Here is a 5,165-nt window from a genome sequence, read left to right on the forward strand (position 1 = left end):
GTACTGTAATTGCTTGTTCTATTACTTGGTGAAAGCTATATAGAGGAATGCATTACATTAGTCATTACCTCAAGGAAGTGTGCTACTGCATTTTTTGGAACTTGGTTGAAATGTCTTTCTAGAGTGGCCTCAAGGAGCAGTGCAATTCACTTTTGACCTCTTCTCCTCGTTCATCTAGTGATGTTTCCGAACGGGCCAAAGAGATGGTCTAATGGATATGTTCCAATACTTATAAATGATCTTCTTTCCAGGGGCTCTTTCACCGGTGCTCTGAGAAGGCCAGCTGAGGTGATCTCTAGTTGGCTCTCACCTCCCACTGAGTGTGTTTCTGTCACAGACACAGCTTCTGTGCAGAGTATCATATCTTTACAATGTCTGGCTAGAAACATGTTAACATCTCAGGAACCAATAGGACACAATTAAAATCTCTGCAGAATCTGTACTGAATATGCATGAAAGAAACACCCATTGTCTTCACAGACCAAAAGGAACACAGAGAGAAGAGGCCATTGGGCATAACCTACTCTATATTCTAGCCAGTAGAGAAATAGAAACAAATGACGAACTAGTTGTCACAGCAAGCCCATGACAAAATGTCATTGAGCAGCTTTGATGCGGCCAATTTGATTCGCTGTCATTTGTGTATATTTTTTCACACATGAAACTTCCTATGTGACAGAGAAATCAATCATCCCTTTTCTCTCTTTGTGGTTATCTTACCAGTATGAAAAGTGGTGGCCCCGATCCCCAAATCCTCTCCTCACCCGGCATGCTCTGTAGACCCAGCCCGGAACCTTAACTTTACCCCCTCTCCTCCCCCTCCACCCGTTGACACTGAGGAGCATCGCAGAATGTCTGTGTAGAGGGATTCAATCCCCACTATCCCTACACAGCCATACAGGGGGAGAGGAGGGGGAAAATAGCCAACATTGTAAATTGGTGAAAAGTATGTACAGTTGAAGTCGGAAGTTTACATACACCTTAGCCCAATACATTTAAACTTAGTTTTTCACAATTCCTGACATTTAATCCTAGTAAAAAAATCCCTGTCTTAGGTCAGTTAGGATCACCACTTTATTTTAAGAATGTGAAATGTCAGAATAATAGAAGAGAATTATATATTTCAGCTTTTTTTTCTTTCTTCACATTCCCAGTGGGTCAGAAGTTTACATACATTCCATTAGTATTTGGTAGCATTGCCTTTAAATTGTTGAACTTGGGTCAAATGTTTCGGGTTGCCTTACACAAGCTTCCCACAATAAGTTGGGTGAATTTTGGCCAATTCCTCCTGACAGAGCTGGTGTAACTGAGACAGGTTTGTAGGCCTCTTTGCTCGCACATGCTTTTTCAGTTCTGCCCACACATTTTCTATAGGATTGAGGTCAGGGCTTTGATGGCCACTCCAATACCTTGACTTTGTTGTCCTTAAGCCATTTTACCACAACTTCGGAAGTATGCTTGGGGTCATTGTCCATTTGGAAGACCCATTTGCGACCAAGCTTTCACTTCCTGACTGACGTCTTGAGATGTTGCTTCAATATATCCACATAATTTTCCTCCCTCGTGATGCCATCTATTTTGTGAAGTGCACCAGTCCCTCCTGCAGCAAAGCACCCCACAACATGAGGCTGCCAACCCCCATGCTTCACTGTTGGGATGGTGTTTTTCGACTTGCAAGCCTCCCCCTTTTTCCTCCAAACAAAACGATGGTCATTATGGCCAAATAGTTCTATTTTTGTTTCATCAGACCAGAGGACATTTCTCCAAAAAGTACATTCTTTGTCCCCATGTGCAATTGCAAACCGTAGTCTGTTTTTTTATGGCAGTTTTGGAGCAGTGCCTTCTTCCTTGCTGAGCAGCCTTTCAGGTTATGTTGATATAGGACTTGTTTTACTGTTGATATAGATACTTTTGTTCCTGTTTCCTCCACTATCTTAAAAATGTCCTTTGCTGCTGTTCTGGGATTGATTTGCACTTTTCGCATCAAATTATGTTCATCTCTAGGAGACTGAACGCGTCTCCTTCCTGAGCGGTATGATGGCTTCGTGGTCCCATGGTGTTTATAGTTGCGTACTATTGTTTGTACAGATGAATGTGGTACCTTCAGGCGTTTGGAAATTGCTCCCAAGGATGAACCAGACTTGTGGAGGTCTACAATTTGTTTTTCTGGGGTCTTGTCTGATTTTCTTTTGATTTTCCCATGATGTCAAGCGAAGAGACACTGAGTTTGAAGGCAGGCCTTGAAATACATCCACAGATGCAGCTCCAATTGACTCAAAAAATGTCAATTAGCCTATCAGAAGCTTCTAAAGTAATTTTCTGGAATTTTCCAAGTTTTTTTAAAGGCACAGTCAACTTGCTGTATGTAAACTTCTGACCCTTTGGAATTGTGAAATAATCTGTCTGTAAACAATTGTTGGAGAAATGACTTGTCATGAACAAAGTAGATCTCCTAACCGACTTGCCAAAGCTATAGTTTAACAATACATTTGTGAAGTGGTTGAAAAACAAGTTTTAATGGCTCCAACCTAAGTGTATGTAAACATCCGACTTCAACTTGATTGTGTGTGTGTGAACTCAGCAAAAAAAGAAACGTCCCTTTTTCAGGCCCGTCTCTTTCAAAGATAATTCGTAAAAATCCAAATAACTAAACTTTAATCACTGTTTCCCATGTTCAATGAACCATAAACAATTAATGAACATGCAACTGTGGAATGGTCGTTAAAACACTAACAGCTTACAGACGGTAAGCAATTAAGGTCACAGTTATGAAAGGTTAGGACACTAGAGGCCTTTCTACTGACTCTGTAAAGCACCAAACGAAAGATGCTCAGGGTCCCTGCTCATCTGCGTGAATGTGCCTTGGTATGCTGCAAGGAGGCATGAGGACTGCAGATGTGGCCAGGGCAATACATTGCAATGTCCGTACTGTGAGACTTCTAAGACAGAGCTACAGGGAGACAGGATGGACAGCTGATCGTCCTCGCAGTGGCAGACCATGTGTAACAACACCTGCACAGGACAGGTACAGGATGGCAACATCAACTACCCTAGTTACGCAAGGAACGCACAATTCCTTCCTCAGTGCTCAGACTGTCCGCAATAGGCTGAGAGAGGCTGGACTGAGGTCTTGTAGGCCTGTTGTAAGGCAGACCCTCACCAGACAACACCGGCAACAAAGTCGCCTATGGGCACATCCACCGTCGCTGGACCAGACAGGACTGGCAAAAACGGTTCTTCGCTGACGGGTCGCGGTTTTGTCTCACTACGGGTGATGGCCGGATTCAGGGTTTTTTCGTTGAAGGATTGAGTGTTAGACCGAGGCCTGTACTCTGGAGTGGGATCGATTTGGAGGTGTAGTGTCCGTCATGGTCTGGGGCGGTGTGTCACAGCATCATCTGACTGAGCTTGTTGTCATTGCAGGTGATCTCAACGCTGTGCATTACAGGGACGACATCCTCCTCCCTCATGTGGTACCCTTCCTGCAGGCTCATCCTGACATGACCCTCCAGCATGACAATGCCACCAGCCATACTGCTCGTTCTGTGCGTGATTTCCTGCAAGACAGGAATGTCAGTGTTCTGCCACGGCCAGCGACGAGCCCGGATCTCAATCCCTTTGAGCACGTCTGGGACCTGTTGGATTGGGGGCTGAGGGCTTGCGCCATTCCCACTAGAAATGTCCGGGAACTTGCAATTGCCTTGGTGGAAGAGCAGGGTAACATCTCACAGCAAGAACTGGCAAATCTGTTGCAGTCCATGAGGAGGAGAGGCACTGCAGTACTTAATGCAGCTGGTGGCCACATCAGATACTGACTGTTACTTTTGATTTTGACGCCCCCTCCTTTGTTCAGGAACACATTATTCCATTTATGTTAGTCACATGTCCATGGAACTTTTTCAGTTTCAGTTGTTGAATCTTGTTATGTTCATACACATATTTACACGTTCATTTGCAGAAAATAAATGCAGTTGACAGTGAGAGGACGTTTCTTTTTTGCTGAGTTTATTTATGTATATACTCCCATTCAAAAGTTTGAGGTCACTCAGAAATGTCCTTGTTTTTGAAAGAAAAGCTCATTTTTGGTCAATTAAAATAACATCAAATTTATCATAAATACAGTGTAGACATTGTTAATGTTGTAAATGACCTTTGTAGCTGGAAACGGCAGATTTTTTATGGAATATCTATATAGGCGTACAGAGGCCAATTATCAGCAACCATCACTTTATCATTTTAAAAGGCTAGTTGATCATTAGAAAACCCTTTTGCAATTATGTTAGCACAGCTGAAAACAGTTGTGCTGATTTAAAGAAGCAATAAAGCTGCCCTTTAGGCTAGTTGAGTATCTGGATAATCAGCATTTGTGGGTTCGATTACAGGCTCAAAATAGCCAGAAACAAATATCTTCTGAAACTCATCTATTCTTGTTCTGAGAAATGAAGAAGAAAAAAAGAAAGTGAAGATCTCGTACAACGCTGTGTACTACTCCCTTCACAGAACAGCGCAAACTGCCTCTAAACAGAATAGAAAGAGTGGGAGTCCCCGGTGCACAACTGAGCAAGAAGCCAAGTACATTAGTGTCTAGTATGACAAACAGACGCCTCACAAGTCCTCATTCATTAAATACTACCCGCAAAACACCAGTCTCAACGTCAACAGTGAAGAGGCGACTCCGGGATGCTGGCCTTCTAGGCAGAGTTGCAAAGAAAAAGCCACATCTCAGACTGGCTAAAAAAAAGATTAAGATGGGCAAAAGAACACAGACACTGGACAGAGGAAGATTGGAATAAAAGTGTTATGGACAGACGAATCTAAGTTTGAGGTGTTCGGATCACAAAGAGAAACATTTGTGAGAATCTGAAAAAAATGAAAATATGCTGGAGGAGTGCTTGGCCATCTGTCCAGCATGGTGGAGGCAATGTGATGGTCTGGGGGTTCTTTGGTAGTGGTAAAGAGGGAGATTTGTACAGGGTAAAAGGGATCTTGAGGAAGTAAGGCTGTCACTCCATTTTGCAACGCCATGCCATACCATGTGGACGGTGCTTCATTGGAGCCAATTTCCTCCTACAACAAGGACAATGACCCAAGCACAGCTCCAAACTATGCAATAACTATTTAGGGAAGAAGCAGTCAGCTGGTATTCTGTCTATAATGGAGTGGCC

This window comes from Oncorhynchus tshawytscha, linkage group LG28 (assembly GCF_018296145.1).
Source record: "Oncorhynchus tshawytscha isolate Ot180627B linkage group LG28, Otsh_v2.0, whole genome shotgun sequence".
Classification (NCBI taxonomy): Eukaryota; Metazoa; Chordata; class Actinopteri; order Salmoniformes; family Salmonidae; genus Oncorhynchus; species Oncorhynchus tshawytscha.